A 19813-nucleotide genomic window follows, 5' to 3' on the forward strand; every position below is an offset into this window, starting at 1 on the left:
CTTGGGCTGCATCAAAAGGAGCGTGGCCAGGATGTAAAGAGAGGTGATCCTCCCCCTCTTCTCCACGGTGGTGAGACCCCACTTGGAGTTCTGTGTCCAGCTCTGGGGCCCCTAGCACAGGAAGGACATCATCCCGTTGGAGTGAGTCCAGAGGAGGGCCACTAAATTCAGTAGAGAAGGTGGAGCACCTCGCCTATGAGGAAAGGCTGAGAGAATTGGGATTGTTCAGCCTGGAAGAGAGGAGGCTTTGGAGTGTCCTAATTGAAATTTTCCAGTACCTGGGGGGAGCCTACAAGAGAGCTGGAGAGAGACTTTTAACAAGGGGGTGGAATGACAATACAAAGCCAAGTGGTTTCAGACTGAAAGAGGGTAGCTTTAGATAGGATATGAGACAGAAACTCTTTGCTATGAGGATGGTGAGGCATTGGAATAGGTTACCCAGAAAAGCTGTGGATTCATCATCCTTGGAAGTGCTCAAGACTGGGTTGGATGGATCGCTGACCAGCCTGGTCACATGGAAGGTGGAAGGTTTCCTTGCCTAAGTGCATGTCCATTTTTTGATCAAAGAATGCACACCACTAAAAGAAAGACATGGAGCTGCTGTCTTTATTAGCTTAAAATATTTTCTTCACATTTGATTTGAAGTTTTAGAAAGAAGTAACAAAGACTTAGAATGTAAATTGCTGTCTTGCCAAAAAGGAAATCCTGTTTCAGTTGAACTGTTGAAGTGGGTGTTGGTCTTGTTGTTCCTTAAGTAGGTTTCAGTGGGCATTTATACAAATATAAACTATGTATTTACACAAATAGAAACTATATTCTTACAGTCACATAACAGCAGGAATTTTGACTGCAGTTCAGCAGAGTTAAAAGCAAATATTAAATGTCACACAGTCTATTATAGTAACTGTCTAATGTGACTATACATACAGATATCTTATTTACGTTTTTGTACAGAAGAATAATTGTAGGAGTAAGGTGGTGTACAGAAACGAACTGTGACCAATGGCTGTTGGACTACTGAGAGTTTTAGTTCAGTAGTGCACCTCTGGAGCAAATCTCATCTGCATTTTTCTTGATGTTGCAAAGCCATCTTCTTGCATGCAAAGTAGACATATGTGGTGAAACTAAACTGCAAGAAAAGTGCAGTTTAGAAGACAAAATTGTAACTACTTTGTAGATTCTGTATATTTCGCGTGTTTTAATTCACTGTAACCTCTTTCTCAAAATGTTTCACTTGTGACTTTGAATCTTTCCACTGAGTGATGAAGCAGAAAACACTTGCATCTGCATTCTTTAATTTTGGCTTGAAATAAGCCCAATGTCATATGCAGCACATTTGCAGTGTTTCTAGGTGGTTATCAGCATATGAAATAAAGATTAAAAAACCAAAACAGACAAGAGAAAAATCTGAACCCACCAAGCATTAGTATTAATCTAGGCTTACTTTCTTTTGCTTTGTGAGGGGTTTTTTTAATAATGCTCCACAATATTTTCCTTTATGCCAATGTAGCAGAAAGGAAAATTAGATTTTTTTCTGTCTCTAACCCATTTAATATTCCATGAATGAATTCAGAATTGATTTTGATATGAAAAGTAAAAGGGCTATTATGTAATTTTTTTGATTGATTAATTAATTACATGTTAAGAATGTCACATTATGAAACCTTTCACTTTGGAAATATTCTGAAACTATAAAAATTTGTAAAATTTGTCTCAGTCTTTCTTTCTGGGATTTCAATGTAGTGTTTTCTGGAAACCAACAAAAAATTGTGAGACAATTTGAAATCTTACATGATCTTTTTTTCTCTTTATTCATTGTCATTAGCTTGAAGTTTTAGATTTATTTAATCTGAAAACCAATTATGGGAGCAATTGTTTCAAGCCTTATTGTAAGATAAATAAAAATTGTAATCGGTCTTGAAGCATCTATATGGACTTGGAAACAAAAACCCCTCTTAGGTAAGTTTTGATATATGCAGGATTACAGACTGTAAAACATCTTAGTGAAGTTTTGATATATGTAGGATCAGAAAAATTCATTGGCATGTTTTGTGGCCTGTTTATCAGCATTTCGTAAGGATGCATTATTGGGATACAACTCCACACTGGGCTTATTTTCAGGCTCCAGATTTAAAATGCAAAAAGGTAAATCCTGCAGTGTTTAAACATACTAAATGTAAATAAAAGGACTTGACAAGGCAGATAAAATTCAGCAAATCACTTGTTCCTATGATTGGACTATGATTTGGATTTATTTGGAAAAAAATGCTATGCATTTAAGAAAGAAAGAAGGCAAAATACTTAAAGGAAGGATCCATGTAGAAGCTGTGGCAACCTTTTTATTTTTTCTCTCTTTTAATGAGAAGGTTACTGAGTAAGTAGGAGAGTGAATATGGAGTATAAACTCAGTGCTTTTTACTTTTCAAAAATTTAGTTGGAATAATGTGTATCTTGCCACTGAGGACTGTCTGGAACACACATCTGTGTTAAACATTGTCTCAGGGTTGTCTTATTTACATTAGTTACCAAAGACAAAATTCTCTGTCAATTTTGCAGAATAACTCTAAGCAGGGGCAGAGAGAATATATGTACTTCTCCTTATCAGTTCTGACCTTTCTGAAATTTTAAGGCTGATGTAATTTCAGAAAAAGCGTTTATATGAACTAATTAGGTGACATTTATATGAACTAAAGGTGACATTTAGATATGACATGATAAATGATGGTATTTCCAAAACCCACTTAATTTATGTCGCAAACCTGTTAGTATTTTCATTTGTGTCTCTATATGCAGTGTGAGAAGATCCTGAAGTAGGTTCCAGTTTGTGTTAGATTCATATATATGTATTTTCAGTGGGCTTCCTCAGAATTTACATTGGTCTGACATTAGCCAGAGCAAATTTCAGTCTCAAAAAAATCCCAGGCAGGACTCCAGACTCTTCCCTTTAAACCCTTGTGATGATATAAACTTACTGACTTCCCTGAAGTTGATACGAATTTACATTCAAATTTTTTGCCTTCTGAGTGAAGATTTTTTTTAATATGTAAGAGTATATGTCACATCTAGCTGTTAGGTGTTAAGTATACAGTATATACTGCAGGCCCTTTCATGCTAATTCAGTGTAGCCAGTAGTGGGTGTGACAATGAGGTGTTACTGATGTAAAGAGATCAAAAAGTGAACTGTACCAAGTCACTGCGTGATTCATTTGCTCTGGTGTGGCAGCAGCGGAGATGGGGACTGGTCTGGCATCTTGGGGCTCCTCATTTGCTGTTTCTTACCCAGCACCCTCTTTACCCCACTGGCTCACTGCAGGGGCTCCTACTGGTTTTGCTAAAAGTTGGACTGAACATGACACACAGGTTGGCTAAGTTTTATTAGAGTGCACTTTCTAGCCAATAGCAATAAAACTAAAGTGAGTGAAACTGGGGAAAAAAGAGGAAGGGAAAAAGTCTGTGCAAGTCATACCATAAGGGAAAATCACCTGTCATTCTCAAGAAGTTTATTCGTTTTGGAGAAAAAATGCCAATATTAAAGATGACAGATGATGACAACTGATTTATACTGCAACTTTTGTGGTATCTTACATCCTATGTGTGTACTTTTAAGAAGAGATATGAAATATATGAATTCTCTGCTTTGGTTCATCTAAAGTTCAAAAAGGTAGAAGGAGCCGACATTTCAAAGAAATACTTCAGTCCAGAGATGTGCTGAGAGCACAGTGTATATCCTATCAAAAGGGTAATCTCACATACTATTGTCTGTGTATCTCAAGTGTTTTCAAATATATAATTGAGTTTTGTAGCTGTTCCCCAAACTCAGCTCTTCTAATCTTGTCTGATTTCCCTGTTGTGCAACCAAACCAGAGCACTGGGAAGACACAGAGGGACTTGTGACAGCCCAGGGGTAATTGATCAGGTGCCTTCTTTCAGAGTCTGGGAAAGGATGTAAATGGCAAAACAACATCAAGGTGGAGAATGATGCTTTTGAGTCTTACTTGTTTTTACAGCTTCAGGATTTTCCCAGGAAAATTGGTCCTAGGGACCCTTTTGAATAGCAATGATTTTTGCATAATTCTCTTTTGCTGACTTTGCTGAGATTACTGCTGAGAAATTTTTCATATTTTAGAGTGGTCTCATCACTAATAGGAATTTGCACATTGTCAGAGATACGTACCCTTGAAGTACAATGACCCATGAAGAAATATAAGAGCAGCAGTAAGAGCTTGAAATATAACCATCACTACATGGAAAGTCAGAGATAAGTGTGAAGGATAGAGTTGGTAAATTCTTTACCCACAGAGAAATGTCTAAATAATGAGGTGTTTTCAAACTGAGCCTTCAGGTTCTATTAAGTATGAGAATTCCACCCTCTGTCTAGTTTTAAGGAATTATTTTCTGTCACCTCTTTCTCAGAGCCCTCTCTCCCCACACCCTTCTGCCAGCAAACTGAAAATGGACTATTCAGATTGATTTGATTTTTTGTTTTTTCCTTACAGAGAATTTCTATCCTATTATCCACTGTTGGTGCAGCGAGCAAATATCCAGTCAAGATTGCGAAGACAATAAAATAAAAGGCTTAGCTATTCACCAAATCTTTATCTAATTGAAATGATACATGGCACAACTTAAATTTCACTAATGTAGCTGCAGTCAAAGATTTTTTGCTAAGCATGGCTGACACACAAATGTTTAATGGAGTAGATTGTGTTTGTCAGAAATGTGTGTCTTGCTCCAGCAAAAGGCTCAAATGATTTTGCCAGGATGTAGCCATGTGACTAAATGTTGTTCTCTGTTTAATACCTAAGCAATTCTCAGTGCCTTTTTTGTTTTGTCTTGTTTTCAATCCACTTTCAGCTTGTGTATTCTTGCCAACACAGAAGTTGCCAGCAACTCTGAATTCCCAAATTTTAATTTAGTTCAAGTGCAAAGTAGCTGTTAATAATGACTTCTGGATTTGAGGAATGTAGCAGATTGTTTTAATTATCCATGCTAATTTACTGAATGTGCAAATTAATATGTTTTATTTTGCAAAACCTTAAAGAAGGCAGTAAAGTTAATGGTAAACATATTATATTTTCATGTATGCCCTTTTTTTTTTAAAATGCATCAGAAATTGGAAATGAGAATAAATAGATTTCTTATTGCGAAATATTTCTATGATCTGACATTCTTCTAACCAACACATCGCTATTAAATATACATTTATGTGTGGGTTATGTCCATAATATATATTACATTTCACAGCTTGAGCAAGAAGGGGTTAGGATGGTCATTGAATGCAAAAAATAATAGTGAAATACTCAATTTTAGTTAGATTTTCATTTAAAAATACTTCAGTAGAACAAGAGGAATTTACTGAACTGAAATTTTCTTGTAAGTGTTACAAATTATTAAAAATAGGTATTTAGGATGCATTCTCTGTCTTAGGTAATGTATGCTAACAAATTTGCTATTCTGAAGATAATACTGCATTAGTAAGTACTTGTATCTAGTACAATTTGATAAATTCAGATTGCTTTAAAAACTACATTGCTTGCAAAAATATTACCCAAGCCATGTAGTTGATGTTTTTAAAAACTTATTTCAGAGGCATGTAGAAGAGTTGTTGGAACACTGAGGGGAGGTACATAAGTACTTTCCATGCACATCCACTTTTCCATCCATGCTCAGAAGCAGCCAAGAACCAATTCAGCTCTAAAACCAAGCTTCTGACTTGCTCTGATTTATTCTGGCTGATGTAATAGTTATGCTAGTTTCAAGTCAAATATGGACTTTAGTGCATATATTGAGGGAGCTGGAGTTGTTTAGCCTGGAGAAAAGGAGTCTCAGGGTGACCTTACCACTCTCAACAACTGCCTGTAAAGAGGGTGGAGCCAGGTGGGGGTTGGTCCTCTCTTCCAGGCAATCAGCGACAGGATGCAACAACACAGCCTCAAGCTGTGCCAGGGAAGGTTCAGGCTAGACATCATAAAGAATTTCATCATGGAAGGGGTTGTTAAACATTGAAACAGACTGCCCAGGAAGTTGGAGTCACTATCCTGGAGGTGTTCTAGGAACGACTGGATGTGGCACTCCGTGCCATGGTGTGGTTGACAAGATGGCAGTGGGTCAAAGGTTGGACTCAGTGATCTTAGACGTCTTTTCCAACCTAAATGATTCTGTGATTCTCTGACTAGAAATTTCCCAACCAGCCATTAAGGCAAGTCTTGGGAGATTTCTGCTGGTGATTGGGGAAGAAGATTATACTATGGTGTGACTACTGTAGTAACTTTGTCACCTTCCCATCTTTTTAAAATGATGAGAGGCAAAGACAGTGGCAGTGGAATTTAAAGTGATGTAAAGATTTTAATGTACTTTTTAATGTGATTCCTAACATTCTTGCAATGTTTTTCACATGCAAATGATGCCTGCAATCCAATCTTCTGGCAATAACAAGACACAACAATTTATCTTTTAACACAACAATTTAACATAATTATCGGTGTTCATAGCATATTATTTTCAGATAAGATTATTCTGTTAGATTAGTTTCAAACAGAGTAGGTGAGCTTTTGTCGCCTTTTCCCTGTCAAGCCTACTCATCCTCCATGTGAATGAAACTCAAAGAAAAGCTTTTGAAACTCTTCTCAAAATGGCTATTTCTTTTCTTTGTGCATGCATATGGCATTCAATGTTTGAATCAGCTGTTACAAGTCACTGGGCCCAAGACTGACTTTAAGTGACCACTAAAGGTTGTTTGAGTGTTAAAGTGTTTGGCTGAAGACATGAAAAAACAGATTCACTAGTTATTTGAGAAATATTCCACATAAATTTTCGGAATAAATTTTCACGATGGCCCTCACATAATGTCTTTCTAAATTTCAAAATGGCATTGCATCAAATGCAGTGCTTCACAATTTGGTTCAAAAAGTCTTTTGCCATGTAGCATAGAGTTGGTATTGTTTGTTGGTGTAAAAGGGAAAATTGACTTTTTCCTTCTGGTTTGAAAGGAGGAGTTGGTTTACATTAGACTGGTCTAGAAATCATCATTCATAAATTATTTTCCCATTTATAAAGTTGTCCATTATACTTGTGGAAATTTTCCTGGTGAAGCCCACATAAGGTCAGGTGTTTAATAATCCTGGTGAAATATATCTGTACCTTATGAACGCTGAGTTCTCTTCCAAGTGATGTTGCTTCTAGCTCAACCTGTGACTCTTAATTGGATTCTCTTCTGTATTTAATCACAAAAAATAATTAGGCAATTGTTATCTATTTCCTAGATCCATCTTATGAGGATTTGATGATTCTGCAGTGTCAATATGTGTTATTAACAATAGTTAATAACTGTGCCACTAGTAAAGTTGTTTCTGCAGTAAAAACGGGGCAGATGTTCTGAGCGAGCAGATTCTGCTTTATTTCCTAATTGTGTAGTCTCAGTTCCTGAAGAGGTAGATGGTGAACTTTAAGAACTCGAAATAATTAATTTGTCTCCAGTAACATCATGTAAAGGCAAGGATGCTCTGTGGTCTCAGCAGCACCGACACCTTCAAAGCAGTCTTGGGTTTCACAATACAGGTATTCAGCTATGCTGAAGTCTGGTATTTTTTGCCTGTCACCCATCCCTGTGTTACCACAAAGCTGTTGGTGCAGCTATGTGCTGAAACAGATTGGAAAAGTGATTCATCTTCTTTTCTTGTGAGAGGCAGAAAAAGGAGGAAAGGAAATTACCAAGAGATGGCCTAATGTTTTATATCATAGATCATAGTTCAAATTTTTCTGTAGGCATCCAGAGAGATTGCTTGCTGGTTATAACCTCCATTTGACAAAAGTGATATAAGTTATAATTTTTAAAGTATTGTTCAGAAGCATTTTGCAATTAGGTCTGGAATTGAGTGTGTGAAGTTAAAAAGTGGTTAAATGCTCTGAACACATTTCTCCTCATATAAAAATGTTCCCCACTGTAACATACCCTTCACATTGTGAGTAACTCTGCTGCAGACATTTAATACTAAAGCTGCTGTTAACCAAAACTGACAGAAAACTGTTTTCAGACATGGAACAGTACTAGCAAAAGTTAAAATCAATTAAACCCTTTGAAGCTTTGTAGTGCTCATAAAAAATGTTAATACCTTATGTACCACCAATTAGCACTTTCTTTTGTAAGCAGAAAAAAAATCCATTGTTAAACAGAGATCTTTCTAAGTTCAGTATCTCAAGGCTGTATTTTCATAGTCATTAGTAACTGATCTGTTCCCTACAGGGTACCCATAAATACCATTCTGCACCAAGAGGAAGCAAACTCTTGTTTGTTTCTGTTCACATTTTTCAACCTATGTTAAAAAGAGTTTCTACCACCTTTATCATTGTGTACATCAGAACAGTACAGTCAGCATGTAGGAGAAAAGTGAAACACATGGAATTGAAAGCAGGAGGTTAAACATAGTAGCCTAAGGCACTTCTAGCCCAGAAATGAGCATCTCACATTTTGCGGAGTCAGATGCTTAGCAAAAGTTGACATCAAACAGGGAGCTCTGAGAGGGCTGTATGAAATGTAAGAGAGAAAAACACTTCATGGCTGCTGCCAGGGAGTACAGGCTGGGTGTGAAGGCAAGCTCTTGTCAGTGCTTGCCCATGTATTTCTCAGGTTCATTTCAGTAGTTTGCCATGACCTGTTGTGTGTATTTGCCTGTTGATCCCACTTCAGAAAGCAAGTTGCAGTCATGCCTTTTTCCTGCAAATTTCCACTGGTACTGATACTCTGTGAAAAATGGAGAAGCTGCTGCCTGTAGTAGTGTTCTCCATGCTGGAGAACTGGAAGAAGAGACCAAGTGGTGCACTCTGTAAGTGTCTGTAACTGAGCAGGCATTTCAGCTCTACAAGATCTGTAGAAAGTGAAGACAATATTTTTCTAACATGCTCTTTGATATGCACAGTGCTGTGGAACAAAGAGAGATTTAATATGAGGCAGGCACGGGGGTAATAAATTTTTTTTTTTTTTTCTGCAATAGTTGAAATGGATTGAAAATCTGATGCAAGGAATTAAAAATCAATTAATTTGTATAAAATCAATCATGGCAATAGTATCAACTGATACTATGAAGTGATCAATAACAGTATATCAATTTTCAGTTGATACTAGTAACTTGTTACTAGTATCTTTTTGTTAAGTGCCTTAATTGTCTTTAGACGCAAAAAAATCAGTCCATTTTTAGCAGAAGTGGACTTGCTTTTGTAAAAAACCAAAATTCTCACACATATTTCTTGTATTTTTGAAGTGTGTTAATTTAAAATTAGTTAGAAATATCAATGTTTGGATGTCAATTTTTTCCTGAAATTAGTATTGGAGATAGATGTGAACAAGCATTTTTGCACGGTTTTGCCTTGCTGCTTACACTAGATGTGGTTGGGAAGAGTTGTTTTGATTTCTTGTAAGAGATTTAATTGCGTGCAATGGATGACATGGACTGGAACAGGAAAAGAAATGTGAGAAGACTCTCAAACAAAAAAAAAGGTCAGCTAGGTGACTGGCTTGTTCACAGCTTTCTCATGTTTTCTGATTCTTCAGCAAATTCTTCTCTCAGACCAACTCATCTGATTTTTATGACTTCCTTTAGAATAAGTCTCCTCAGGCATTTTAGTGACACCTAGTAGTTCTTTCTGATCCACTTTGCTGTTTTGCTTTTATTCACGAGCCTTTCCTTGGCAAGGTATACTAATTCCTATATCTCAATTTTTCTGTGAATATATGAGAACTCGTGCAAATTTAAACATCTTGTCAAGATTTATCATATTATCATCTGAGAGAGCAGATGTATTCCCTATAACTTAGATTATATCTTCTTACCTTAATTATTAATTTTCCAAGGAAGGTTGTTTTATTTTTCTTTCTTCATTGTTTTTATGACAGGTCTGTGAAAGCAAATAGCATATCGAGTTCTCTATTCAAGTGTTATAAAACATTAGTAATCTGTAAATATCCTTGACTAAATTTATTAATTTTGGGGCTTTCTTTTCTCTTTCCTATGCTTATATCAACACTGATTCCCAGGGTTTTTCTCTACAGGCTTTCACAGTCGTAGTTCACAATTTACAGTGTGCCTCATCACCTGGTTTATGTCCTCCTTATCATATTTTATAAGGGACATATGCAGAAGTAAATAACTAGCATATATACTGAAAAAGTAAATTAGAACAGAGGTAATGCATTAGCTCATCTCTCTCTCCATGGCACTGTTAGGGCAACTTTTTGAAATATGTCTAAATCCTCAGTGTCCTTTCTACTCCCTACTTGAAGGCAAAGGAAGGCTTAGCTCTGCTCTTGTTCTGATGGGAGCAATGGTGGTGGATCTTCATGATCTGACTGAGTTACAAGCCACTTCTTGGCCTTCTGAGGACACCTGGCAGTGAAAACTGTCTGGAGATAAAAGCAATGTACAGGTTTAGGTTTTCCTTGTTTTGAGATTGCTGTTTGCAAACCGTCTCCAGCACTTTCATGATGTTTATGTCCCTCTGCTTCCACCTTTCAAAATCTGCTTTCTTTCAAAATCCCTGTGAAAAGTCCCATTCAAATACAAAAGTTAAAAGTATAAATAATAAAATAGTCTGTGACATAAGAATTTCTAACACACCTTTTAAACATTTTTGACTTCCAGACTGCTGTGGCACTGATGCAGCAGTTCAGATGCTTCTTGTTGGTGAAAAAAGGTCATCAAAAGGGCTATCAAGAAATTGCTAAGGAGAGAAATAGCTTACAGAACTGAGATCTAGCAAGAAGAAGGATGGTGAACAGAGAACATCTCAGCAACAGGAAAGACAGAGAGGAAGGACATGAGAATGAAAAATAAATTATTTAGAGGCTGAAGGAGCAGCACCCACAAAAACGATAATGCTGCAGATCAAGAAAAATATGTTAGAAGATTGACATTTTGTTTACAGAAGTGGAAGGGAAAGTAAGTCAAAGACTGAAAGAAGTGTGAAAGAACACATAGACTTCATTATTGCAGGTATTTTTATACATTATAATCTAGTTTCTCCTTTTCAAATGTGGCCTGAAATTTGTATTAGTCAGGTTCAGGCCAAGAGCTGCTGGCTTTTTCTCTTTAAAGTGTTCTTCGAGTATTATAGCCTACTTAATTTTGTGAGGGAAAAAGGAGTGTTGTTGCTACGTTTCCTTACAACAGTGGGCCAGGCAGCAACAGGGTTGGTCATCAGTTTGCCATGAGCAAAAAAAAATATCTCCTCATGGGAGAAACTCAGTTGATCAGGTGTGCTAAAAATCATAACCAGAGGGAAGAAAAAGCAGAGTTGTACAAAGAAAATGTTGGCTCTGAAATCAAATTACATCAATCACAATGCATGTAGAAGTAACTTATGATTTGCATTGACTCTTGTACAAAAATTAGAGAGTGGTGGTTTGTTTTTTTTCCCTCCCATGCATTTTATAGTATTCCTTTACTTTATATAGCTACTGGACTACTTCAGCTATCGCTTTAGAAAATGCTGTTCTTTTCCATTTACTTCTGTTGTTTTATGACTTCTTATCCTACTTTAGAAAGAAAAACCAAACAAACCAAAAACAAAACTGATCCAAAAAGCCAAATCTACAGCAAACAAACAAACAAAAAACTCCCTCAAAATCCTATTCTAAAAAAATTCTGTTATCGAGAAAAGTGCTCTGCATTTTAGACTGCTATAACTCTTGACCCTGGCAAGTAACACTATTCTTTTATCTTATCTTGTCAGAGCTGGAGTAAGATTTGGTAAATACACAGAGATAATCTTTAAGCTGCCAGTATTTAATGATGATCCCAGGATTGCTTGGAACAAGAAAGATTCCAAAGAAATTGTCATCCTTTGTAGGAAAATACTTTTAAAATAGTCTTGTACACTACTTTTTATTAGATTAAGTGTGTAATCAGAAAACTTTTTTAGATCCAAAACTTTGAGTGCTTTGAAGTCCCAATTCAAAGGGAAAGTTATCTGATTGTTTTAGAAATGAGTAGTAAAATATTGATGGAAATGCTGGTTCAAGGACAGAGCATGGGTTATGGACTGTCTCTTCGTCTGAGCTCTGTGTATATCTCTAGGAACGTGTAACAAGACAAATTCCCCAAGGCGACATTCTTCTGTTGTTAATGAACTTAAAGTAAGGTTACACAAACTGCTTATTTTGGATCTATGAACTGTAGAATTCAGTTGCAATTCCTTAGAAGGAATACATACTTTTATTAGGTTTTGTCAAATTCTTATAAAGTATGCAAAAGCTGAAGACAGTATAGCTTAAGAAGTCTCTTTTTAAATATATCTACACGTTTATAGGTGGTATTTCTGATGGTTGAGGAAAAAAGTTGTCTAGAACTTTCAAAATATGTTGTTAATCTGTCCATTTCACTACTTATTTATTACCTGCTTCTAAACCCAATACCGATCTTGTTCACAATACAGGTCCCCAGGCTCTAGTGAAAGAAAAAAACCCTGTTAATTTTTAACATTAAAACACAAAACTAATGCAAAGAAAAGCGAAATCACTCCCACCACATTTACCATTCCAGGTATTCATAATGTCCCAAAACTTAGCTGTGGTAATAAGCAAGTTAGGTTTACATTATTGCAAAAATATGTAACTAATTGGCAAAATTAAAAAAAAAAAAAAGCAACAAAACAAACATGTATTTTATTTGCTAATATCTGTTTAGGTTTAGATGCAAATCTGCTGTCCATGATTACTTATCCATTAATTTTCATCTCTTATTTCAAGCAGTCTTGTAAATCTTTTGATCAGGATATAACTCTGCAGGGATTGCCAGTTATCCTATCCCATGAGATGGTTTGTCCACCTTTTTTCCCTCTTGCATGGCAATCACAGAATGCAAATGGCAAGTTCTTGAAAGATATTTTCTGACATCTGGCTCTTGATGGGCTCCTTAGGCAGCTGGGTTCAATGCACTGGAAGAACTTCTGAGCTGTTCTCATAATTAAGTGACTGCTTGGCCTTTTAAATGTGTTTTCTCCAAGTGCCCTTTGGAAGTGAAATTATCTGCATGTTATACATTGCCAGAGAGCCCAAAGATGCAAATTGTTATACAGCTGGAAGCTGCGAATGTGTGGTGTAAATTGAATACTCTGCACATCCACAAGGCATGTGGACAGTTGGGTCGTTGTTGTGATAGCTGCTGTGTTTCACATCAGCATGGGAAAACCTCAAATACATGAGTTGTAGCAAATAATTTCACAAATTATTGGAAGAACATACCTCAACGTAGAGGCAAAGGAAAAGAAGGCTTAGACACTTTGACATTAAATTGGAAATGAATATTTGCTTTATATGTGAGTTTGTCTGTATGTTATTTTTTCTTTTTTAGGTATGCATTCTTGGGCTATAGTTCTGTATTACAAGTAGATTACTAGGGGTGCTATACAGTCTAGTGGGATTTCAGGCACCCTGAATGAGAATGTTTATCTGTAAGTATAACTCAACTACATTTTTTTTTTATGGTTTGGAGTTTCAGCTTCAAGTAAATGTCATGCTTACTATTCAAGACTGCAAAACAGCCTCGTATTAAATCACAGGTCACAGAATATTTTGAGTTCAAAGGGACCCAAAGGATCATCAGGCCCAATTCTTAAGTGAATGGTCCATATGGGGATTGAACCCAAAACCTTTGTGTTATTAGGACCATGCTCTAACCAACTGACCCAGTCTCAGAGGCTTTATGTTAACATTGGTAACAGGAAACCTAAAAATAGAAAGCATCTTCATTTTGTCAATTGAATTAAATTTTTGCCTAACCAAAAGTGGACTTGACAGCTACTTGTAAATAATTGCTTTCTGGGTTTTGCCACTGATCATTGTCTTAGATAATCAAGATTGTTGTCTTGATGAGTATTTGACAGGAAAAAAAAAACTAAAGACGAAACTTGAAGAAGTTTAGCAGCCACATTTAAAACAAAAAATTGAAAAAATATAGGGATAAACCCCTAACCACATCTCACTTGAATAACTGAGATGCTTTTCATTGTTTTTTCAAAATGCAGCATTTTTCTGCGTAAATCAAACCTGATTATAGTGAAAACCTAAAAAGCTCAAAAAATAATTTCACTTTCAATAAGCATATAAAACTGGAATATGTTAATATCTGCTTGAACTCTATTTGAAGAAATAACCTGGATTGAAAAGACTGCATATGGCTGGATTCTTTGAATTCCTTTAGCAATAAAAAGAACTTTAATCTTCCAAAAAGTAACAGTACAATGATGTTAGAATGTCTTCTTGTAAAAAGGAACTTGTTTTTTATTGATGCAAGTGAAAAAGACGAAACCCAGGAATACATTAGGAGGAGTGAGACCATTTTCTAATTGTCCTTTTTCCTTTTCTTGCTATAATGTTAGCATTTAAAGATATGTAAACCTGAGGTAGGAATGTGGTATATTTGTCATTTCTGAACAAGTAGAAGAACTTAAGTTTAATAACAAAAAAGGTTTTTCATAATTAAAATTCTTAAAAGATTTCAGTTGGATATTTCTCTAGTCAAATAGATAAAACACTCCTCAGAATCAGCTGAGATATTATGTACAGATTAAATTTCTTTCCCTTCTTTTCTTTGTTTTGATTTATTACTTTATTTGTATCTATATTTTAGTCTTGATATTGTATATTTGCTTAAAAGGGGTTTTTTAGACTTTTTTGGTTTTTGACTTGCATCTTTACAGATACAGAATTCCCAAGCAGCTGATCTTCTCATCCTGCATCTGGAAAATTAAAGTTAGTAGATACAATTAATGTGAACATAAGAAATTTTAGTGATTCCCTGACAGCAGAAAAATTTAATTTCCTAGGAGTGAATGAGTTACAGTTAAATATATTTTCAGATACGACTTGCAGGGCAATGTTCTGGAATATGCCACTGCAAAACATGTAGCAATCTTGCCATCTTCCCAATTCTTTTAGGAGAATTCAGCAAACTAGTTTCTTAAACCAAGAGATAGAGGTAGATTGAAGAGTGCGTAGATCATGCACTGTAAGCTAGGGGAAAGCATTCCTGTGTTGAAGAAAGGCGAAGAAAGGCGAAGAAAGGCAAAGAAAGGGAAATAAAGAAAAGTGCAGCTGGAAATTCAAAGCTGAGGCTTTGTTTTGCAGCATGTGTGGTTCCTCTGTTACTATGGAACTAATCCTGGCTTGAGACTCGCTGGTCTGTGAGGAGCCCACCAGAACTGCTGTGCTGTACAAACAGGTTTGCATTAAGGATTGCAGGGTGTTTGGTGCACCAGAATTATTGCAGCAAAGCCTAATAATTCCTTTCTACACTAGAATACTAATCGCCTAATCTTTCTGCTTCTGCAGTATTTGGTTGGGTTTTGGGTGAATTCTTTGGGTTTTTTCTTTCCCTAAAAGCTTTTGTGTCTAGGAATGAATAAGTATGAATGCTATGCATAGATTTATTATAAAATTTCATCAAAATAATCTTTTAAGAAACAGTGACCTTAATTCTTCAATTTGAGCACAGTACATTTAGAAGTGGAAGAGAGAGACTCCTTTCCTTGTGTCTCTTCCTTTTGGGATGAGCTTTGGCTTGAGTAGAGTATTTGGGTTGCAGCAGTTTAGTAACTGGGATTACTGTGAGGTGAGGATATGGGCAAAAACCTACCTCCAGAGGCAGTGGAGTATGATGATGAACTTTTTTTCTGTAATCTTATGTGGATTACGGGGTTTTTAATAATCTCAAACTTGTGAGAAGAAAACTACAGTGAAGCCCAGCAAGTCTGCTCTACCATTTGGTAGGTACTGTTGCACTGTTAAAATGACGAGAAAGCAGCTGGGGAAGATACTTTGCTCAGAGTGGAGTTTTCCCCCTTCCCCCAAATCAGGTGCATCCTTCTTCACTGAAGTATAAAATCCTAGGGAAAAGGTCGTGTCCTAACAGGCACAGATTGGTTGCACATCAATTTGCTGGAGAGACTATCATGAGTTTACTGAGTGGTTTGAATGCTAGAACGTTGTAAAAAAGGCTTCTTTTAAGTAAAAGTAATTGTCAAAGTCATGTCCACTATAAAATTCTGTTCTCTGCATGAGGGCAAATCTCTTTCTCATCTAACTTTTCTTTGAAATTCACCTCACTTGTCTTTGCAAGTACACAACCAACAGCTACTCTCCCTCTGCCTGAAATAAGATGATACCACCAGGTTGAAGGCTTATAAACCCCACCTGGGAGCTTGCATTACTGGACCCTTACTATTACCCATCATGGGTTTCCTTACACTGCTTTCTTCTCTTTCAGAGTGTTAGGCCTTTAAATATATGGCAATTTTACTTCTAATGCATATACAACAGTGTTTGAGGCATCAACACAATTTTTATAATTTCATACTGCTTTTTGAATTTACAGTCTTATTAAAATATTCCCAGTTGTTCCTTTCATTTGCTGGGCTGAGAAAGAGCTATTTTCATACTGTGTAGCCATACAAATAGCAGGACCTTGAAAGGTTGACTTGTTTGATATTATATGGTAGGGAAAAAAAGTTTTGTAGATGGAATTTATTTATTTGCTGCAAGGTAATAAAGACTGTCCTTGAAAATTACTAGCTGTTAAAGAACCACCCTGTGATTTGAACTGGTATTGCCATTAAATTAGCTCCCCATAAGAAAACTGTACTACTTAAAGGAATAAATGACACCAGAAGCTGTTTTCAGCAGTGCTTTGCCAAGCAGTCTTCCAGAGCAGTACCAATATTGAGCAATTAGGAATGCTTGCTTGTTTTTGCTTCATGGGCGTTGACACTGGATTTCTTTCATTGATTTAATGTAGAACAAGATTACGACCTTATTCCTGGACTGTAAAAAAGGATATAAAGAAATTTTTTTTTCTTCTTAAAAAAAAAGGAATATGATAACATTCAGAGTTGAAGCAGCTGCTGTTCCTGTCTGTAACCAATATATTTGCTTGGCTGGCAGCACTGTTTTAAAAAAATAGGAGGGCATGAAGTACTATCTTAATGCCTGTTGAAGCTAAACTATGCTTTACCAAGGTTTACAGAGGAAGATATCTGCAGGTCAGAGAACCTGTGCTGAAAGAAAGGTGGCATGAGTGGTGCCTAAAGGGTGATATTGTAGCTTCGTGTTCTCAGAATAATCCAGTCAGTGCAAGGACAGTCTCTTTCCTGTGGAAAAGGATGGCTAAGGGATGCATTATATTTGGAACAGACATGCAGAGCAGCACCTTGCTCTCCTCCCTGTTTCAGAGCTCAGTTCAACAACATGCTATTCCTGGTAGAGTTCTTGTGAAAACCAACGTTTAGCCATGACTCCTGAAGCAAACTGATTTCTCTACTGACATATGTTTACAAAGATTGGTGGCATGATTTTCTCTCTATCTAACGTTACCTGTTACATAGTTATATACATCAGACTCATTTCCTCATTGCACATTCTTAATGCTTAGATTTTTGTTCGTAAATGCTGCTAATTAAACAGCAGCTAGACAAATCAGGTAGAAATACAGGAATTAATGAGTGAGTTTAGTTACTTTGGTGACTTAGAAGTTTAGTTAGCAATCAATGGATTTCAGACCATTTTCAGATGGCTGGGAAGAGGGTGATATTTTCTGGCTTGAAAAGTCTTCAGACCTTGAGTGTATCACTGCTGTATAAGAAGGAAAGGGATAGATTTTTACTCAGACTCTTGACTTAGTTTTGGGCAGAATCCAGCTTGCCTAAAGTTACCTGTCTAGGTGTTGGATATTTAATCTAAATTAGCCAGTGGGCTTTTTTCCTATGATCCTGGGGAGAAGCTCCAGCAAAGAATGATTCAAATCAGAATAAAATAAATAGTTAAGTTACATGGTATCAACAGCCCTCTTCAGGACATTTCTTATATCTCTGGGAAATTAAGCCATAGGGATATTGCTGATGGAAAAAAATGGAGTGTTTTTTAGAATTGATGCAGTTATCATTTTTGTATCATTGGAGTGGTATTATTCCTCCTGAATGCAGTTAATTCGAAAGTTACCCATACTAACACATTTTTGGCAAGAAAAAACAAGGCACAATGAGTTCTGTTGGTTATTCTGCATTGGTATTTTTTTATACTAATGTAAGACTGGGCTCAGCCTTGAGGGTTTTCACTCCTCTTTGATAATTTTTCCTTTTGCTGCATTTAGAAAAATAGCTGAGATTTCTGTCTCATTTTCTGTAATGTCAGCAAGACGCATAATTTCTGTAATTACGTTGTTAGCTTGTAATAAATCAGGACCTTACTTGACTTAAGAACCTCATGAAGATGATCGCAGAATTTTTGTCCATAAAGTCTTTATTAAGTAATTTAAAATCTTATCCCAGTGAGAGCCCTTGCTTGGGCTGATGGTGTGCTAATATTATGTTGCCTTCCAGAGGCAGAAAATATCATAAAATAATGCTGCTAAAGATCTTAATTGTCTCAATACATCCTGGTGTTCTTTAATGCCTCTAAATTAATTAAGCAATTTAATATTTTTATTAAGTCTTGAATTGCATTACTTTGGCAGAAATGTAAAGCTAATATGATTGTGTACCATAGGAATGGAAGTACCTGTGTTTTTAAGGCTTGTTCCCCAACATTGCAATTATTAGTAAATTTCTAGTTCAGAAGGTTCATAAAGCATTTTACTGGTATGTTCCTGGTGGCCACTGAATATGTAACTTAAAAGGTCAAAAGCACAATTACAGGATACTTCAGAAAAAGAGTATAAGAAATGAAGGTTATTGCCAATGGCTTAAGTGCCTGTAGAAATGGAAAATATGTTAAATAAAACATATTTGTAGGAAAAACACTGCTTCTCATAGTCCAGGGAAAGACAATAATAAAGCCAAACACAGCAGTCCCTGCCAATCTAACCAGATTTTCTTCTTACCTTCAGATTCAGCTGTTGGCTTAAAGATAGTTTAGTTTAGTTTTTACAGAATCTAGCCAAGTACCTGATTTTAGTATTGCTGGTAGGTAGCATTGGTTCACATCACTTTGGGATTGCTCTGGTACAGTTAAGCTTTCCTTGATGACGAAAATGGTTTTCCAGTATATTTCCACCTCCACCTGTAACAGGAAAGAAAACAGGTATGAGTCCTCTCCCCAGTTTCTAAGGCATCTAATTTTTCTGGAATATTTAAAAATCTAAGTCACCTCCAGTTATATCATCTATCAGAAGAAGCCCATCATTTTCTTTGCCTTCCAAAGCATCACTGGGAAAACTGTATATACAGGAAAAACAGAGTCATTATGCTTTAGGGAATGTCACTTCTTCTGTGAATGTATAGAAACAACACTATCTCTTTGATTAAATTGAAATGCAGACTGAAACATGCATGGGCAAAACCCATGTTTATTCCAGCTAGAAAATGTGGCTGGGGTTGCCATCAGTTCTCAAGAGAAAGGTGTACTTTTACATTTTGTCTAGGTGACAGCGCTTCCATTGCTATAATGCCTGTGAAATCACAGAATAGCACAGCAGTGCTGCCTGGCAGGAGTGATTACAGTGAATCAGTCAGAAGTGCCTGCTCTTATGATACCACTTGTGGACGTCAAAGCCTACGTACAGCACACAAACCTTCTGGTCTGCACTGATCCTCTGTCCCCTGGTTAGGGTATAGGTCATCCTACTGCTTTCATAGATATATCCCATTAGAGCTTAATCTCATGTATCACCGAGTTTATATACTTCTGGAGTCATTTACAGTGTTTTACTCATATTAACTCATCTGAGTAAACATATATCAACAACAGATGTTGATTACTACTGCCCTTGGTAGTAATCAGTCCCAAGCTTTTCCTAATACTCAGAATTAAATAAATCCTGAGCAAAGCCAA

At 36.3% G+C, this 19813-nt stretch overlaps 1 protein-coding gene and 1 long non-coding RNA gene across 3 annotated transcripts in view; one reads left to right on the top strand and one right to left on the bottom strand.

Annotated features, from left to right (window-relative positions):
• The window catches only part of CHRM3 (cholinergic receptor muscarinic 3), a 265327-nt gene that overhangs the window by 114782 nt on the left and 130732 nt on the right, over positions 1 to 19813 (top strand). The window lies entirely within an intron of this gene.
• LOC109144603 lies at positions 589 to 19464 on the bottom strand. The gene is made up of 4 exons (XR_002045468.2): positions 19393 to 19464; positions 19130 to 19197; positions 18928 to 19042; positions 589 to 12437 (listed from the first exon to the last, which is right to left on the bottom strand). It is a non-coding gene; the product is annotated as an uncharacterized LOC109144603 (long non-coding RNA).

This window comes from Corvus cornix, chromosome 3 (genome assembly GCF_000738735.6).
Source record: "Corvus cornix cornix isolate S_Up_H32 chromosome 3, ASM73873v5, whole genome shotgun sequence".
Lineage (NCBI taxonomy): Eukaryota > Metazoa > Chordata > Aves > Passeriformes > Corvidae > Corvus > Corvus cornix.